Source organism: Vanessa atalanta, chromosome 29 (genome assembly GCF_905147765.1).
Source record: "Vanessa atalanta chromosome 29, ilVanAtal1.2, whole genome shotgun sequence".
Taxonomy (NCBI): domain Eukaryota; kingdom Metazoa; phylum Arthropoda; class Insecta; order Lepidoptera; family Nymphalidae; genus Vanessa; species Vanessa atalanta.
Genome location: NC_061899.1, coordinates 3,067,344 through 3,089,310, shown reverse-complemented (window position 1 = coordinate 3,089,310; position 21,967 = coordinate 3,067,344). Strand labels below are relative to the sequence as shown.

At 34.4% G+C, this 21,967-nt stretch overlaps 1 protein-coding gene across 1 annotated transcript in view; it reads right to left on the bottom strand.

Moving 5' to 3' along the window:
* The window catches only part of LOC125075061 (scavenger receptor class B member 1), a 130,070-nt gene that overhangs the window by 34,884 nt on the left and 73,219 nt on the right, over nt 1-21,967 (bottom strand). The gene's annotated exons all lie outside the window — the stretch shown is intronic.

Genomic DNA, 21,967 nt, shown 5'->3' with positions numbered 1-21,967 from the left:
TATAATATGTAATAATAATAATAATGTGATATTATTAATGATATAATTAATTATGATATCCTATGACGTAGCACCGTATTGGAGGCTAGGGCTAGTCTCTAACATTAGTCATAAAAATTCTAGAATATACGATTCAAAATGGCGTCAGTCAGTTGTCAAACATCACGATTGAGACACGAAATCTTACAGAATCAACAATTACTACTGTTGTGTTCCGGTTTGAAGGATGAGTTAGACAACCTAACCACAGCTTCGAGGACATAACATCTTATCCCCTAAGGCTGGTGGCGCATGGTCGTTTTAAGGAATGGTTAATGTTTCTTACAACGCTAATGTCTATGGGTGGTGACCACTTATCAGATGACCTATTTGCTCGTCCGCCTACCAATATTATTAAAAACTCACTTTGGTTATATGTATATGTCACAACCAACTGGTTAAATTAGCCTTTCATGGTTGAACAGAAGCATTTACTATTTGGCTAGGCGTTTAATTGGATTGCTAATTAAGCTAGTTGACTTCGAAATATATCCCGCAACCAGATTGGTTGTTAGAATGTTTAGCCTCTGACTAAAAGTACCCCCTCCACTATATTATTGTACACAATAGGTAACATAAATTCTGTTCATACTGGAAGTCAGCAAAACACGGAATGAACCGTCTTCCTTATAACGGGTACAGTAAACAAAACTTTTATAAGTACCGTTAGTAATATTGGTAGGGATAGCAAAAACATTTGAATTTTTTATTGGTTCCAATATATACTAATATTATAAATGCGAAAGCAACTCTGTCTGTTACCTTTTCACGCTTAAATCGTTGAACCGATTTAGATGAAATTTGATTCGGAGTTTGGGTCTCGAGAAAGGACTACTACTTTTTTAGTTCAGCCCTCTAGTGTTGTATTGTGTGGTTTATACCACAATCAAGTTTTATAAAATAAAATAAATAATTATTGGACAACATCACATACATTACTCTGATCCCAATGTAAGTTACAGAACTTATGTTATGGAAAATCAGAAGTAACGACGGTACCACAACTACCCAGAGCCAAGACAATATAGAAAACTAATGAACTTTTTCCACATCGACTCGGCCGGGAATCGAACTCGGGACCTCGGAGTGGCGTACCCATGAAAATCGATGTACACAATACTCGACCACGGAGGTCGTCAGTTTTATAAAATTCCGCGCGTGTAAAGCCGCAGGTTCAGCTCGTATATATTAACTTTTATTGGTATCGGGCAAACGGTAAATAAGTCAACATATGGCATTTTATTATATATGTTACCGGATAACTGTAAATTTTAGCTTACAATCAATAAATTCAGATTGTAAGCTGTCGAAAATTTAGGAACGATGCAAATTCTTTTAAATATAACTGTTAATATATAAGGCGTATTATTGAACCCTAGATTAAATAGATGATTAATAAGGCAGTCAGGATAAATACATATGATTGTATTTGTCTGACATAACTTTGTATTTAAAACGTTGGTTTAGAGTAACCACTGAATTTCTTGCCATTTCTTTTCGGTAGAATCTTTACGTTTACTAGTCGTGTAGTCGTGTATGACCATTCAAAACTGCTTGCAGAAATCTACACGAATAAATTATATTTTGATGATTCGTGTTAAATCATAAACACACTTACATAACCTAACATAATATATAATTATATATGTAAATGTTTTGGGTTTCATTGTAAATTTAACGCTCGTTTACAATCCGTCGAGATTTATTATAAAGTAACACTTCTTAAAATTTTAAAGTAATATAAACGAGGGGACTGTTTATATTCGTACGTTTAATAAAATTTATATTAAACTAGCTGTGCCCGCGACTTCGTGCGCGTTGTTTGAATTTAAGTTATTTAGATATTGTAGCGTGATTTAATTTTTATTCTATATATAATTCTAAAATAAAAGTAGCCTTAGTTACTCCTTATTACATCCGCTATCTGCCAGTGAAAGTCACATCGAAATCGGTTCAGCCGATCCAGAGATTAGCCGGAACAAACAGACAGACAAACAGACAAAAGTTGTAAAAAATGTTATTATGGTATATGTACCGTGTATACATACATATGCATTTAGTAAAAACGGGTTATTTTAATATTACAAACAGACACACCAGTTTTATTATATGTATAGATAAATATAAAAAATAAAAATGAAATGTTTACTTCGAATAAAAAATAAAATTACGTACGCAAATTAATGTTTTTTTTTCTAACCGTAAAGAGTGTCAATGAGGTGCGAATGTCGAGCTGAACATGATAACGGTCGCTACTGATATTTTTTTTCTTTATTAACACTTGCTATGATGTAATCACTGAAAGGACCTCCTGACCGATTTTGGTCACGACGGCCGATCTCTAGAGACATCTGTGTACCTATTCTGTGGCCTATTAAAAAATTTAAGACTAATGTCAAAAAACATTGATAAATTAGATATATTTCCTTGGTGGTAGGGCTTTGTGCAAGCCCGCCTGGGTAGGTACCACCCACTCATCAGATATTCTACCGCCAAATAACAGTACTCTGTATTGTTGTGTTCCGGTTAGAAGGGTGAGTGAGCCCGTGTAACAAGGGACATAACATCTTAGTTCCCAAGGTTAATGGCGCATAGGTGATGTAAGGAATGGTTAATATTTCTTACAGCGCCTTTGTTTATCTTTGTGACCACTTACCATCATTAGGCCCATATGCTCGTCCAACAACCAAAGCCATCCATAAAAAAAAAATTACTGAATATTTTATATTAAATATAAAGAAGCGTAAACATAGTATTTATTAATCTCTTAACAGGATATATTAAAATTTTAATCGTTTTTTACTGATATACTCTGTAATTATAACGTTGGCAAAGAGTAACTACTGAGTTTTCTCTGTGGAATCTACCGGTCGTGGGTTTACATTTAATTCTATACTGTAACATGACAATTCAAAAGTTCTTCAATGAGACTACTTGGATAAAGAATAAATCGATTTTGATATTCAAGTGCATAAGTGTATACGAAATACGAGTGCACTTTTGTAATCCGATAAGAGACACTGAACCAACGACTTTAAGTGCTTTTTTATGAGGTAGGTTGACGGGCAAATAGGCCATCTGATGGTAGGTGATCAACATCGCCCATAGACAATGGCGCTGTAAGAAATAATAACCATTCCTTACATTACATAAATGCGCCGCCAAACTTACGAACTAAGATATTATGTCCTTTGTGGCAGTAGTTACACTGGCTCACTCACCATTCATACCGATTATTACAACAATGTCGACTATTGGTAGCGTAAGAATGTCTGAAGAGTGCGTGGTACCGCGTGGGCTTGTACAAAGCAGACGTACTTTCCAAGATACGGGATTGGAAACAACGCAACTGTGAATTTATCATCAGAAATACCCTATAAATTTTATAGGCTCCATTTGAAGATTCCAAAATCTCGGGTTACAATCAACGGAGCACTTAATATGAACATGACGTCAGCAAACAAATGAACGTGGTTTTATGACGACAAAGTGCAGGGTCAGGTCAATCACCTTGAAGCTACCACACCGTGATGAGGAATAAAATTTTTCATCAATTTTGCATAATTGCCATCCCGAGACGAACGTCGCAATCATTACACGATGTTGTAATTAATGTGAGATGATATTGAGAGCCTAAGTGGGAGGGATAAGGGGGATTTGATTTATAAATATGGGAGTTTAAAGTATATTTTGTCGATTGTCACCCTTAAACTAGACCTTAGTTTGATCGGTTATTGCACATTCCTCTTAAATCATTGCAATGGTTAGTTATTTATGACTTTTGTTCGATATATTAACTAACATTACTTTGTATTTTGAAAAAGAGTAACTACTGAGTTTCTTGCCGGTTCTTCTCGGTAGAATTTGTATTTCCGAACCGGTGGTAGGTTCACTAAAAATAGTTTGTTAAGTGACGATTCAAAAGTGCTTGTAAAAGCCTACTTGAATAAGGTATATTTTGACTATCAAAATACGGTACAAAATTGACGGAGAGTCCATCTGATATTAAATTAAGATGTATATATATGTTTATATATTTACTTTATTTATGTTTGGGTGGGTAAATATTTACGAAAAGAACAATAACATGGTGGTCGGTGGACCTAGTACAATATAGGCTTCAGTGTATAATAGCACAGTCACCAATCTAATTATAGATCAGATACTGGCAATCCCAGCTAGGCAAATTCAATAAACTGAGTTAAGCATAGCCAGACATCTCCCCGAAATTAGAAACGAATCAGTAACATTTACATGGTGATTATAAAATATATTACGAATAACATTCCCATATAGTAAAATATTTTCAAGTAAATAAAGTAGAGGAACATTATTATGTGTAATTTTTGTTTTTGTATTTGCGTGAATGTAGGTATTTATGTATGTGTGAGTGTGAGTATAAGATTTGCAACCAGAAAACTCTAGACGGCTGTTAAGAATTTCTTGAACTTTTTATTGGTCTGACTTGGACATTGAATGCAGGACTTTGGCAACTGCCTTATATCACACCACTGGACCAACGAATCACATCAGAATATGTATGTTTAATTAAAACAGCTATGACATTTTATCGTCTATATTTTTCAGTCATAAGGTATCTGGTTGGAAATACTTATTTACCTTAGTCTTATATACTTAATCCAAAGAGATATAAGTATAAATAAGTTAAAGTCAAAAGTAAATGAAAATAGAAGGGATGAAAAAAAATGAAATATAGAAGGGATACACTTGTTTATTGATTATCAAAATCTACGACCAGTTTGGAAACAAACACCCAGGAAGAACCGACAAAAGAAACTCAGCGGGATTTTCAATATAACTAATAATAAAAATTATATTTGCATAATTTGAACTACTAGCCTGGAGGCCATCATCTCATTCCCAAGGTGTGCAATGAACTGAGAATTCATAAATTTTTTAATATCCTTCAGCGAACGCTACTTAACGATTTTTGAACGTTTTCTGGGATCCTGTTTTATCTACGTATACATTGACCTACAAAAGTTTTATTAACCCTGTGTTTATGCTTGTCCTAGTGTTAACAGTACGTACGTCTCAATTTCTGGAAAAATCGTTAATGTTTTTTCTTACATAACATTATCAAAAATATATTGAGAGGTAACAGGCATTATTTTAATTTACATTTTAACGAATTTTTTGGGACCAGGTTATCGATTGCAGGAATGCAATGCAAAAAAATGGTATCAATATCGGCTGCGTTACTCCAGAGTAGAATGCCATACGAAATTATACTGCAGAAATAATTAAATGACACCAGGCGAGTCGTGTCAACGTCAGTCTATAGTCTAAATCTTTTCCCCGAAGGCTGTAGAGTTCTGTCTCTGAATCAATAGATCGATAATATTAAGGATTTGTTTTGTTTCTAGAACATCTAATGCTAATAATAATATAATTGATAATTTTTAGCACGCCGAAGAACGAAGAAATAATTAAGATAAATTAATAAGAGGTACGTACTAGAAAATTATGGTCGGTCAGATACAGAATGTAGGGTTTTATAGCGTTCAAAAAACATCGGTGAGGCGCTCTAGAAGGTTCCTTAAAAATCTTTATTGGGGGAAATGACATCGCCAGAACACTGCTTGCATACGGGCACTTGTTGGCTTCAAAAACAAACAGTTTCATAAATGATGGAGGACCTTGGAGTAGTAGTGCAAAAACCTTAATTAAAAGTAGAACACCTCGCCTTATCGAACTCCACTAGTGACAGGAAGTTTGGTTCATTTTTCGCCCAGAGAATCGGAGTTGCGATTCAACGGGTAAATGCTTGTACAGTAACTATTTTTATTTGTTTATAGTTAAGTTTAAACCACTGAAAATAAAGAATAATACAACCCAATTGAGAAGCTCTTTCATTTTTTGAAGTCGGTTAATAACTGTCAAGTCCAGACAAGTTTCGTACTGGACAATTGTGTGATTATCTTTTACCGTTAATAAAAAAGGATAGGAATTATTTTTTACCGTTAAAGGATCAAATTCGTTTAGCAAACTGAACATGCGCCGTTAAACATTAAATATGTATGTAATATATATATGGATTTACATATTTTTTATCTTAAGCTACTATTTTTGATAATTCATATAAACTTGTGTTCATCTAGGTCGAAATTTGTCTGTCGAATTGTCTATAACATTGAAAATTTGAGAAAATCATATAAATTTTCATTTTTCGAACACATTATTTTTTACTTTTTTTTTCGGGTATCATTACACATAGAAGGGCCATAACATCTTAACTCCCTAGGTTGATAGTGCATTTGGTAATATAGTAATAATTCTTACAGTTCTAATGTCTATGGGCGGTGGTGGTTACCATCAGGTAGCTTATACGACTGTCCACCTACCTATATAAAAAAAAAGAACTTTATTGATAACATTATGGTTGCACAATAGACAGACCTATGGCCTGTCGATTCCAACGAAGACAAATAACAACTCATTAATAATCAATAAAGATGTCGCCCTCAATCTACTCCAAAAATAAAATAAATAGACCATAAAACATAAATTGTGATGCTACCTGGTAACAAAACACAGAGAAATCTATTTACGTCATTATGGAATTGTGCAGTATCACATAAAAAAAAAATGAACCAACCACGAAAAAGCCTACATACTTTGGAAAATGGGGAACACTGACTGTTGCATGGTAACTTGAAACAGAGGTCAAGCGTTTCGAATTAAACGCAATAAGAATAAAAAAAATTGCCCGAATAATTTTTGTTTTTTTCCATAATGCACTTACATTATGGAAAAAAACAAAAATGATACTGAACCGAGGATATAAAACCTGAGCTTCAAGGTGAAATTTTAAAAAATAAATTGTTACAAAAATAATTATTTTTTACTATCATTATAATAGTGAGTCAGACTGACGAATTGGATATCTGGTGGTTGTTGTTACCAACCAGTAGATGTTGGTACTGTATTACATAGTAATAAGTGAGTGAGCCAAGATAGCCCAGTGGTTAGAAAGCGTGCATCCTAACCGATGATTTCGGGTTCAAACCCAGACAAGCACCACTGAATGTTCATGTGCTTAATTTGTGTTTATAATTCATCTCGTGTTCAGTGGTGAAGGAAAACATCGTGAGGAAACCTGCATGTGTCTAATTTCAACGAAATTCTGCCACATGTGTATTCCACCAACCCGCATTGGAGCAGCGTAGTGGAATATGCTCCAAAACCTTCTCCTCAAATGGAGAGGAGGACTTAGCCGAGCAGTGGGAATTTTACAGGGTGTTAATGTGAAATGTAAAAATTACATAGTGGCCATTCCTTACATCGATAAGTTACATTGGTACTTAAGGCCTACAATTAGATTAGCTCACCCTTGAAACCGAAACACAACAATATCAAACTGTTCTGTTTGACGGTAGGATCAATAATAACTATGAGGTAAGTTCGTTTACCACAAAGTAAATAAATGTATTGTGGTAAAATAAAAACAAAATGATATCGAATCGAGGAAATATAAAAAAAAAAACAACCTTCAAAATTGTATTTTTATAAAATAAATTGCTTAATACAATATATATATTCAAAAATTAAGTATTTCTTTATTCATTATTTTTAGCAAAACCAGTTTCTACTTATGCAATTCTTGAACTTAATGGGGCACCAGTGTTCCTCGGATCACGGTTTGAGAACCACTTACTAACACAAATATTAGTTAACCAGTGACCGTTAGCACGGCGGTTACACGACCACTGCGCTAATTATGAGTAACTGTTTACTGTTTAGTGGCTAGCTTATGGGTCTTAAGATCGTGATGTCTCAAGCTCAAATCCGACACACGTCCGAAACACTCCTAAGCCAGTTAAGCCGTTGGTCGTTGAGGTCCTGATGTGCTGGTCATACTGTTGTCTGGTTAGGTTGCAGGAGATTGCAGGAGATAATTTTCCTTTAACGGCAACCATAAATTGTCATACCAGCCTTGGGAGTTAAGATGTTATATCGCGCCTTTATCAATACTGCCTCATTCACTCCTTAATCGGGAACACAAGAATACAGAGTAATACTGTTTTTGGAATATGCGTTGAGTGGGTGGTATCTACTTAGTCGGGTTTGCACAAAGCCCTACCAGAAAGTCGTGATACCTATTAATTAAAACTATTGACATGGTAAACGCAATGTTTTTGCTTCGTGTAAAATATAAAGAGTATCATTATCCTTTAGGTTATTACACTAAATAAGGTCACAGCAAAGACACTAGAAAATGTATATAATTACGTACACATTTAATGTTTTTGGGTTGAAGTTATAAAAGATAGCGATGTAATAAAAAAATTCATATCATATTAAATTCAAATCCATGTTTCGTTGTAATTTCAATCTTTTCGCGTTTATGAGCAAACAAGTTTGCGCAATTATCAATTTGTGTATAATTGATCATAGTTTAGATTTATTTACTTTTTGAAAGTATTCACAGTGATGAAATGTTAGGAAATTATGAGGCAAAAAATTATGTAGTTTAATGAGTTTTACCACGGACTTCTATGTTTGCACGTAAACCCTATCAATGTCAAGAAAAAATTGTTAGAAAAGTTTTGTGCAGAGTGTTTTTTTTAAGTGTAAACTTCTTATGGGAGGGTAAACACTTTCGTTATCACACTAACACCTGTGTCTATTACACGGACGATGGTAGCGACGCTATCGGCAGATTCATCGGCCGAGCGGCGGGTGTTTCAGAAAAGACCATCCTAGAGCATAGCCTCAAGACATCTATACATAAACGCGACATCAGAGTCGCCGAGGCTGTGCTCTCTCTGATCGAGCATGGAGCAGAGCCCGCTGGATTGCAGTAATTAGGATAAAAAATATTCTACTATATACAGTATTTTTATATATTATTTATATATTATTTTAAACTGAAAAAATAAATGTCAGTGTGGGCCACGTCTTCCAAAGCGTAAGCCGTATTTCGGACAGACGATTTTTTTTTTTGATAAATCAGGATTACGCTGTCGTCGCTCTCTAGGAATTGTGATATAAATACTATTGTAGCTATCCACTTGTACCACACTATGCATATATATAATAACAGTGATCACAGTGTCGAATTACTTCCGGTCTGAAATAACAACGAAACATAATACTCGACTTTAAGAGATTGTCGTTTATTTACCAATTATATGTATATTATGGGCAAGATAAGCCGTGCTCGAAAAAAAAAACACAAGAAAAACTAAATATTTTCTTTATATGGTTTTTAATTGTGTGTTGCTTACTGTCTCGTTAATAAAGATATAAGGCTACTGATGCCTAAGTTCTGAGTTTAAAGCCCAGATCGGGTGTAATAGGGCGTAGTCCTGGGCACCGGTGAGTCCCACATACCCTCCACTTCAGGTGGGGAAACCCGTAATAAATGAAAATATACTTTATTCAAGCACTTTTGAATCGTCATTTAACAAACTATATTAAGTGATGTGAAGTGAAGATACCTCCGGCTTGGAATCCAGATTCTACCGAGAAGAATCGGCAAGGAACTCAGTAGTTAAATACAATTACATATGTATATAATACATCCTACCTGAAACACATGATCTATAGGACGACATCATCGTCATAATAGGAGTAGTGTATTCACGCATACATACATACACTAACACATTCTTTTAAATCAGATGCAACAGACAGATATTCTGCAAAATACAAAGGTTTCCGAAAAAAAAATCCTTTATAGAATAAGCACTTTTCAATCTAAACAAGTTACTCACAGCTGGAGAAATGCCTTTTGATGAGCAGGTTTGCAGCTCTGCTTCAATGTACGTTATGTATGTTTTCCTTACGACGAGCACGTCATCAGTTTACAACCCATTTACAGTTAGGTTTTAAAACGATTCTGGTCAAAGGAATTCCGGTCATACTGCAGTTATGTTGAATTGGTTTTTTAGCATCGAATTTTTATGGCCACACAAATAATATTTTAAGTGTGTGTACTTTTTCAACAATATACTTATGATAGTCTTATATCGTGCGTCTTTCGTTGTTTCGTGATATACGATAGACCCGATCGAAACCTATCCACAATTATACGTTAAAAAATAATGATTTTTAGTCGACATGTAACCGCAAAATTCGTATAATCGAAATATTTCGACATTAAATCCATGAGATTCAATGTTATGACAGTTCAACGGGCGGCCATGTTTGACGTTTACGGGTGCGTTCAAAAAGTGTGTTTCAAATAATAATTTCGTGTATGCGATAGTAGGTATATTTATATTTACTTATTAGAAGCCAAGTCTTCGCCTAGTTATTTAAAAATATAATAATAGCTTTTTACGATGCTTTGAACGGATCGCATGTCTAATCATTTTTTAGTTTTTCTCAGCCGTCTGATTCGTAAATAGAGAAACAATGGTAACTGATTAATAATGCCCAGTAGTCAGTTTTACTGCCCGTAATCATGAATCATTTCTCGAACATAGTAACAGAGATATAGTTCCCTTTTTTTTAAACAGTCGGGTATGCAAAGACCTTATGGCAAGTATCACCATCGCTCATAGACATTGGCGCCGTAGGAAATATTACTCCATCAAACTTGGGAACTAAGATGTTACCTCCCTTGTACCTGCAGTTATACTCACTCAGTCACGGGACACAACAATTCATCACATATTCGGGCGCCAAATACTCAGTTATTATACCCAGGCTTGCAAACCTTACCAAGTAAAATTTATGTGTATATAGGTGTATCAAAGCTGGTTCTTGGTCTTCGTCCAGTCTCGACGTCCACTTTATTCTGGTCATTGGTACGCCTGACTGGAAGGTGCCATGCAAAATGTAGTGAATAGGAATCTGCTCTAAAGCTAAGTTTCAAGCAACGTCCGTAACTCTGATTCTTCTGCAGATTATACTTAGCCAACTATAAATTACTTTGATTATTATTTTAATTATATGCAGTGACGTTAAGTGTCAACTACAACGTAATATATGCAAAGTCAGAGCTGATATTCTATAAGAACTCACTTCGTGTCTCACTCGTGGGACACAAAATGATTGGGGTGGTAGATTATTGACTATCAAAAAGCATTTTTTTCTTACAAGAACTACCTCCTCCTCAGCTTGCACCGAGCGCAATCACATACGGAAGAGCGCTTAGTAACGGGTTCAATGTTCGGTTGTCCGTCTGTTCGAGTCTGTTCGTATCGGTCGTTGTATTTACTGTTCTTATATACTCCTTAACTCTCTTTGTATTGCAATGTTCTTGTATAGCTGATTAACGTTATATACTGACGGTAATTGTGTTCGATTATAAATAAATAAAGAACTATAAGTTTAGGTTAGCCACTTGTGTTATTTTTTTTAAATTTAATTAATCTTAGGGTTTGTTAGAAGATAATATATCAAATAGAATATTCTCACACTTCACAATCGTGTTCTACGCTGAGTTCGAATTTCGTTATCACAGAATAACTCTGCAAGTCGTTAAATGCATAATTACTGACGAACCAATTAAGATTTTTCTTTTTTAATTACTCCGTGTCGTTTGTATCTTAGAAATAAAGCAAGTCATCGTATCTTTGGCGTGATATCAAGAGTTATGTTTATCTACATAAAAGTGGTTTTTAGAGATCGTTGCCTGTTTATAGGTGGTTCTAGGTCTTATCTTATTAATAGCTTACAATAGCTAACAGCACAATCCGCCGGATACTGACAAAACGGATAACACAACCTACAGGAGATAGAGGGTTTGAGTGTGTGCGTTTGCGTATAAACGCAGGTGTACCTTATACAATCATTCTCATAATCAGATGTTAAGGCAATCCATCTCCAATCGGAGAGTTCAGGTATATTAGCAACGGTTTCACGTGTCTCAATAGGCTAAACAAAATAATCTGCTAAAATAAAACGGCATGGATTCAAGGCAAAAAGAAATTAAATAAAAAAAAATGCCTATTTTAACGTCAGGCCGACCAGATAGTTTGATATTTATATATCACGATTATGTCTATATTAGATATCGATATTATATGTCACTAATATTACAAAGAGGTGAGTTTGTTTGTATGTAGGGTTTAATTTCCGGAACTAATGATGTAATTGTCATTATACCCTGTACAAGTTAGCTTGATCTTTTAGACAGATGTAAATTTTTCTGATCCAAATAGAACCCTGTAATATTAAATAGGTACTTAGTATGAATACTGACCCACCGTCGCTTATCTACCCAATGTTTTATACGTCTAGTTCAATAAAGAATTTCACATATAATACACCCACACTATGTCTTCACAGTTACAAGAATTTTAAAACGTTATTTTTTGGACTACTAGACATTTTCTGTTTCTCATCCCTAGCTTGTCTGTCAAAAAGATCAACCTAACTTGTACAGGGTATAGGTGGTCAGTTTGCTATTAAATATAGATTTCATGTGAATAATTATATGGCACAAATAATAGTAGCTATTACTTGGTGGTAGGGCTTTGTGCAAGCCCGCCTGGGTAAGTAATACCCACTCATCAGATATTCTACCGTCAAACAGCAGTACTCAGTATTTGTTGTGTTCCGGTTTAAAGGGTGAGTGAGCCAGTGTAACTACAGGCACAAGGGACGTGACATCTTAGATCCCAAGGTTGGTGGCGCATTGGTGATGTAAGGAATGGTTATATTTTCTTACAACGCCATTGTCTATGGGCGGTACCGATATGATAAAAAAAGTATACTCTAACATGGCATCAACAATGCTATTTTAAAGGGTTGAAATTTGTTTGTTGAAGGGGAGGGGGGCTAATCTCCTAAAAAAATCACTGGTAGAAAGCTAAGTTATTCATAAGTGTTAATTTCTTTATTGATAGCAGCCGTGCGAAGCCGGGGCGGATCGCTAGTATGTTGTAAAACTCGTAAATATTCGTGTTTCGCTCGAAGACTGGATATAAACGTGACATAGTTAGTCTTAGACGGAATATCTTTGAAAAAAAAAGCTCCATTTGCTTTTGTATGTATTAATTAACATACAAAAAAAATGAATTTTGCTTAAAAATCCCGTGTTAATTAAAACACATTGAATTTTAACACATTTTATATAAATAACCCAAAAAGGGCAATAAAATGTAACTCTTTTTTAAGTGTTAATTGGTGTTAATGGAGAACTTAGCTAACTCATACTAAAAACCATATATTGAACAAACATACAAAAATTGTTACGATTTAACAAAGAATTAACTTTGGAGAGGGTATGAGAATAAAAGTGAAAAACGTAAACAAAAACGTAACAAAAAACTATGAATATCGTTTTGGTACAAAGGATTCAGAGTACGACAACATCAAACTCATGAAAAATTCGCCCTGTCTCTCTTTAACTTACTACAGTAACCCATATGTGAGAAAGAGATGGAGCGAAACCGATTTCCATATCACATTCGTTTTGTCTCTTTCTCACATATCGTTGACGTCAAATGTCTGTAATAACACAGATTTGCTATAAACTTTAAGGCATCCACTACACAATAATCACGACCTACCTCAAGCTATAATTTATCGAATATGAAAAATTTAAACGTACAGTGATAAACATCTCGTTCATGAATCCCATTAGATCTTAAGATAAAGTATATTGTAATCGCATAATTTAACAGAAAACCCAAACAAATTGTAGCATTTAAATAAAGGGTTCCGTACCCAAAGGGTAAAACATATTATTCTCAAGACTCCGCTGTCCGTCCGTACGTTGGTCCGCCTGCCAACTGTATCTCATGAACTATGATAGTTAAATACTTGAAATTTTCACATATGACGATGATTGTACTTCTGTTGATGTTATAAAAAGAAATATTAAAAAAAAAAAATTAAGGCTTCTCTCATACAGCAGACATAATTTTTCTGCTGTTTTTATAGATAGTACGGGAAAATTCGTGCGCGAGTCCGGTTTTGACCGGTTTTTATTATTATTTGTATAACTTATATAAATATGTCAAATTTAAACACTTTCAAAATAGAATTATACGTCATTGTGATCGCGGAAAAGGCACACAGGTTACAGCCATTAAAACATATGAACGTATATAGGTATAATATTAAATAATTCATTTGTCTTAATTTTTATTAGGATTTTATGTAAATATAAATTAAATTACAAATCACAGAGCAAAAAAATACAACAAACAATTTAATGTTTAAAAAAAAAAAAACACGTGTTAAATTTAAATATATCGTGTTCGAAATAAAAAAAAAATATAGAATTTATAATTTATTTCTCAGTAATGAGTTGTGAATATGTAATTAAAATAGATAAAACTTTTTCTTAAGATGGCTTCACGGACTGTGAGAAGAGTGATATTCTTTGAGAACTTTTATCTTTGCACATGTTAGTGTACTGTAATATAAATTATATCTTTTGTAGTGAGCCACTCTCCGTTGACACAAACAGTGACCAAATATTGATTCTCAGATCTACAGGACCATAGACCTCAGTATTTGGTAGTGATTTTAACATTTATGCCTGAGACCAACGATTATGACGGACATTCAGTCAAACAAACAGACGACAGACAACAAAGTGATCTTATAAAGATTCCTATTTTTCTTTAAGAAGTACGGAACTCTAAAATCCAAAAAAAGACCACAAAAGAGGCTTTATAACAGAAGACTTTCGACACTCTCTAAATAAAAAAAAAAGAAGTTTTAATTTAAACAAAAGCATTACTGTTTATTTGTGTCTGCCGTCTGATTGCATCACATTCACTTTTATTAAGGTTATATTTTAAGGTTTTTTTTTTTTATTTGTTACGATTTCAAGAATTAACTACAATACAGATAATCATGATATTTTGCTACAGAAAAAAGACAACCGGTACCTAAGACCTCCCCCACACGCGGGCGGAAACTAGTCAAATCTTCACGATTTTTATTTATCATATTCTATTGAGGATAATGCGCGTTGTCAATGAATCCTTTTTGGGTAGAAATACCCAGGAAGGATGTATCGAATGCGGTGTCGGAGTCTAAGATTATATACCAATGGAATGCTATGTGAAAATTATTTAAATTAGAGACAATTCGATTGTTTCGTCCGTCCTCGTGATAAACTATTTGGACTCACGCCAATGCGTGACTAAGCCTTTGTTTGTCTTCACTCTTGACCTTCACTGATAACTGACTAATGTCAGGAAAGTACACGGATATTTTTAGATATAATGTTTCAATTTATTTAAAAAAAAAATATTTAACGACCGAATGCATCAGTTTCTTGTGGTGTTATTTTTAAAAAAGCGCGCGGTCGGCTGTCAGATTGCGTCTGTCTAATTTTTGGCGGGAATTTAACAAACAATTACTTCGTCATAAGCTTTTTAAAATTAATATTCACTTAAAGTAAACGACGTTATTGTTAATTGATATTCATTTGTATATAATTTTTTAAGCAATATTTTTACTTGTCTGTTATACTACATAGTATTATTACTCTGTATAAAATTACAGATAATAAATATCATAAATAAATGTATTCGAAATTTTCGCAAGTAAATGTCCCAATGTTAGTTTAAGTTATCTTAGTTCTTATTCCGCCACGTTAATTCAACGAGAGTCGATGTATACATATATGCGTCAGATTAACATACAACATATATTTTCCCACGACATTCTTTCTTCGCCATGGAGCTCCAGATTAAAAAAAGTCGTGAAAAAAAGGTGCATATCCGGGTTTGAACTCGCATTCTACGATTACGATTCAAATCAAATCAAAATATACTTTATTCAAGTAGGCTTTTTCAAGCACTTTTGAATCGTCATTTAACAAACTATTTAAAGTAAAGGAACCGGCAAGAAACTCAGTAGGTACTCTTTTTCAACATCTAAAAATTCAGACATGTTAGTTAAATACAATTATGTATGTATGTTATGTTTCCCGCCTGGAAGTCAACAAGTCATTAACTCCACGCTTTTTTATTCTTGATCGTGTTCTAACTGACGATTTACATTCCACGATGACTTTTTTTAAACGCAATTTTTTTCAAGTACTTACTTTTTTTTATAAATTAATTTGATAAGTATGATGTATTAATCGGTCATTGGTTAAAATATCTCGGGATAAAATCATAATGGCATTAGTCCATATTCAGAACGAGCAACACCTTCTTGATAAAATAATTTAATCTAAATATAAAAGTATTTACATAATAAAACTCAAAAAGGCAAAGACTCGTAACTAAGATGATTAGAAAATATAGGTATTCATAATACGAACGACCAGAGAGTGTCTTACGATCGTTTTTTTTTTTTAATTTATTTAGGGAACAATTTTTATTATTATACTTTTTAAATGTTAAAAAAAAGGTTTTATAGTAAAGATCTCTGATTAATTGTGATCTATAATTTTAAATAAATGATTGAATTTGATAGAAATTGAAAATAATTGTGTTTATAGCTTAGTATCGCTTAATTATAATTCATAAAAAACAACTTTAAGTTTACCTTTGAATTTTCACAATAAGTAGAATTAATGAATATCTTTTACCGGTTCAATGGGCGTTATGAATCGTGCATTTTTGCGCACGTCGTAATTTCCCAAAATTTAATGAATATTAAAAATGAATAATGATTTAAAATACAATGAAGAATAGTGTATACATATACGAGTTTATACACAATTTTTTAACAATTTGGGACATACAAGCTATGAGATTAAAAGGGCAATGAACTCAGAATCACACTCATTTATATGCTGACCGTATCGTAATCTTTATAATAATCTTAATCAATTAATTGTATAATTATTATTTTTTTCGTTCCTGTCTGCCGCCCTCTGCCCTTTAATTCTCCAAGTAATTTATTATATGTATATTTCCTTTATGTAAAGGTACATTTGATCAGAGATTAAGACGAGTAGGTGAAAATCAAAGATTCTAAGAATTTGCATTAGCAGCCCGTAAATGTCCCACTGCTGGGATAAAGGCCTCCTCTCCCTTTGAGGAGAAGGTTTGGAGCATATTCCACCACGCTGCTCCAATGCGGGTTGGCGGAATACACATGTGGCAGAATTTCGTTGAAATTAGACACATGCAGGTTTCCTCACGATGTTTTCCTTCACCGCCGAGCACGAGATGAATTATAAACACAAATTAAGCACATGAAATTTCAGTGGTGCCTGCCTGGGTTTGAACCCGAAATCATCGGTTAAGATGCACGCGTTCTAGCCACTGGGCCATCTCATCTCATACCAAGTATTAATACCATATATTCGAAGAATATATGGTTTTTGTGCAAGTCTATCTGGTTAAGTACCACACATCAACACCAGTAGCACCAAGCAACAACACTTAGTATTGTGTATGTGTTTGAAGGGTTAGTCAGTGTAACCACAGACACAAAGGACGTAACATCTTAGTTCCCAAGGCTGGTAGCATTGATTAGTAAGAAATAATTAAATTTTCTCACAGCACCAATATCAATGGTGACCACTGACCATCAGGTAGCCCATATGTCAGCCCTACCATCATGTAGAAATGTATTATAAAAACGAATTATGCAGGTATGTACATTAAAAAATTCGTATATTCACGGAGCATAACCGGGTGACATACATAACAAGAAACGATAAAGTAATGACGAAAGCGTTATATAATCCTACTTCTCTACACGTAACATGCTTAATTATTAGTCTGATAAGCGTAAGACGAGACGCTGAGATAATGACAGTTTTTAGATTCTTAAAAATACTATAAAGTCTATATTAATCAGTGACGTTGTGGTTATGACGTTTCGGATCTAACTTGGTATTTATACAAAATTAAGTCAAAAGTCGAAGTCAAAAATCTTTATTCAATATAGAAAAGTTAAACTTGCTTGTGGATTGTCAAAATATACCGCCGTTTCGGAAATTAACACCTCAGACCTGAGAGGAACCGGCGAAATAAATGTTCATAGAAATATAATAAATAAATTTTCGTTATTTGAAACAGCCTGGAGGTGATTCTCATTCCCAAGGTGTGCTATTAGCTAAAAAGTCATTAGATTTGTAATGTTCTTTAGCACACAAACGCAAATATGTAAGAAACTCAGTACGAAAAATGCTTCAAGAACTTGTAAACCGTTTACTAAACTCTTCAAAGGGTGAAAAAAGGGGCCTACGTTCGACCTTAGGGCTCCAATGCGTTACGTATTAAATATCATCAAAACCTTTTCAGTGGTTTGATCGAGAAAGTAACAGACAGAAGGATGTTTATACGCGTTTATAATATTAGTTCAGATTATAGTAAGTAGATTTGTTTTAAATTTTGACTATTTACGTGAGGAGCGCGAAAATCTTCTTTTTATGGAATAGACAGACGGGCAAAGAAACCTGATGGTAAGTGGTCATAACCACTCATAGACCTTGGTGACTTAAGAAATTACAATAATTCCTTACATCTCCGACCCGCCAACAACATTGAGAGTAAATCTTACCAAACTAGATAGGTATGCACCAAGCCCTACTACCAAATAATTTTGCAAGATTAATTTTATTTTAAAATTTTTCAACATCAATCATTCTTCCAAAACATAGTACGTTATATAAAATCAACAAAAAATAAATAACTTTTAATCAATATAAATATATAAAAGATTTAAATCAACGAGGAATTAAAATTCATGTTGAAAAATATGCATGTATGCTTGTGTGTGTATACTCTATGCATGTGTTAGTAAGTGTGGAGTTGTTATTTATCTCGTATGTAAATCAAGGAATGATAGGTGCACGATTTTTTAAATTTATATTGCAATAACAAAATCGTGCAAATAAATTAAATTTTAAATTCACGTTGGTTTTAACATCGTAATAAATTCGAACCCAATGCTTTCAAAAACTTATTTCACCGACGTGTTATTATTCTTCGATATGTAATAAAATATTCAGACACGTTTTTAGGCCTTTTAAATTCAATTAGAGTTATGACTAATAACCTAAGATTATTATTGATATATCGCACTACAAAAGCACTAAAACAAAAGAACCAACTCTTTAATATTCAATAAAAAGACCCGCTGATCTTTCGCCGGTTCTTCTCAGCTCAGGATATTTCTTTTTCGAAACGGTGGTAGTGTATACTTTGACAATCAATAAGTAAGTGTAATTCTTCTCGAACTCAAATTCCTTTATTCAATATTTAGAAGCATTACACTTACTTATTGATAGTCAAATTAAACTTTACCACCGGTTCGGAAAAGGAAATACTTCTGACCACTGGCGTAGCTAGGTGGGTAAGGGCCCCGGTGCATAGAAAAAGAATCGTGCCCTTGCCCCCTCTTCAACGTACATTGGCCTTCAAAATTATAGATAGGAATAAGAATAGGATACAGGATACAGTGAGTTGAACATATCATTAGTAAGTTAAATCCATACTTCATCTCTATTCAAAGCTCTTTTCATAGCTTAGGTTAGAGGGCCCCCAGAGCTCAGGGGCCCTGGTGCACTGCACCACCTGGCCTTACGATAGCTACGCCACTGCTGACCTGAGAAGAACAGGCGAAAGAAATTCAGCGGATCTTTTTTTTTGTCAAACTAATTATATTGAATATGTATAGAAATAGACAACAGGCGATCGTTTCGTTCCCAAGGTGTGCCATCTATCATAAACTTACTAATTGTATAGTACCCTTTCGCACACAAGCGTTCCTTAACATTTTTTTTTTTTAATTTGGCAACAGAAGCATTTTGAACGCTTTCTGGGATCCTGTTGTAGAAGCGTATACATTGCCCCACAAAAGAGTTACTGACTCTATGCAGTCGAGTAACAGGAGTAACAAGTTTGTTTTTGTTCCTTGTACCAATGCTATGAGAATCATGGATCTTCTATATTGAATAAAGGAATTTCATTAGATTTGATTTGATATCTTGGTGTATTTGACTATATTGTATATAAGCTGTGGAGGCAGCTTTATAGCGAGGATTCCTTAATAGATAGCGCTGATTAGAGAATCGTCATGGGTTTAAGGCATAAGTCTTGGAGTGACTGGCAATTTGTTGTCAAAGTTGTTGACAACGGTTGCCAAGGAAACAACATATGTGAATACATTGGTGTTCTAAGAAAATGGGTTTGATTCGATATGACGAATTCATTAGAGAAACATCTGTATATTTTTTCCTGAGGAATCCACGTGCTCCAATAAATATGTCTTATGACGACGAACACCAGATAGGTTGCTCGGCTGGACGCCGTCTTATCGATTCATATAGAATTATATATCATAAAGCCTCCGTCTTGTGGAAGTACGGGGATGTAGGTTCCTCAAAATCTGGCCCAGACTATGGACATAAATTTGTTTAAGAAGATCAACTCTTCCTTTACAAGGTGACACAATATTCAGAATATTCTATAATAATTACAAATCGAATAACCGCAAAAATACAACAAAAAAAAAATCATTAACAATGGATACAATATGAATACTAATTATTGTGTATTTAAAAATATCATGTTCCGTTGTTTTAAATTATAAGAGATCAGGCACCACTGAAATGTCATGTGCTTAATTTGTGTTTATAATTCATCTCGTGCTCGGCGGTGAAAGAAAACATCGTGAGGAAACCTGCATGTGTCTAATTTCAACGAAATTCAGCCACACGTGTATTCCGCCAACCCGCATTGGAGCAGCGTGATGGAATATGCTCCAAACCTTCTCCTCAAAGGGAGAGGAGGCCTTTATCCCAGCAGTGGGACATTTACGGGCTGCTAATGTAATGACTATTTTTAGAATATGTTGTAATCTAATATTTTAATTTTCACCAATAATACTGGCCTAACGTCTGATACGGGCCGGTAAGAAAAAGGATGTCAAGAAATCGAACTCGGCGGCATTGTTTTGTTATAATTCTAATTATTTTTAAGATAATTAGAATTATAGGCCAGATTTGGATAATACGGGATGTATTGTGAAACACGGATTAGTGGGTATAATAAATGTGAAAATAGTGTTAATAAATGAATCTGGAAGAATATCGTTGTTTTAAACTTGCGACCATCCTAAGAATTCTGATTGATATTAGGTTTTTGTACTTAAACACTTAAGGTGTACTAGTTCTCGCGCGCATCTTCGTCCGCGTTTTAGGGTTTGTTACGCTCCATCCATGTATCATGGTTGTATCGTGGTTGAGAATTGCTGTTGGCCCTACTGGCCTTTACAGCGTCACCGAACGTTGGGGCGAGTGTTAAGACTCTGCCTTAGAGTGAACCCTTTTGGGCTCGAGAGTGACGTTCGTTCTGAGGGTGTCTCCTATGACATCGCACCTCGGCTCAGAACGTAGTCGGTGGGGAAGCTCCATCCATGGAGTTCAAGCTTGCTTTATAGCAAATTTCATCAAATTCGGTTCAGTTTATAATTGGACAGACAGATGTTACTTTCGCGTTTATAATAATAGTATAGATATTTTCTTAGCATTAAATAAACCTATAAAAAAGGTTAAAGATCAACGGAATTAACAAAATTAATTGGCTATATCTACGAACGATTCCGTTCCGAGTGGTCATAGTTTCAACGCGATAAGTTTGTACCTTTGACGTGAAGGACGTACATACAAACATGTACATAAACTTTATATGTACGAAACATTAAACAATATATACTTAACTAATATGATGATGTCTTCTTGAGCGTTTTCAGTCGTAGACGACAAAGGACCGTCGGCTTTATAAGTACTAAACACACAAGGTCACTAGCACTTTAAACCTGAATATGTTTTTTCTGGGCATCAACAATTGGGCCAACTGGTGGTAAGTGGTCATCTATAGACACCGATCACCACTGCGAGCAACCTTGGGAGCTAAGATATTATGTCCTTTGTGCTTGTAGTTACACTGTTTCCCTTACCCTTCAAACTGGAACACAACCATGCCAAGTGGGTAGTACCACACGCAGAATGAGTAGGTACAGTGTAGGAGGTAAATTTTGAATAAAGAATACTAAGACGAACGTCATCACGTCTCAT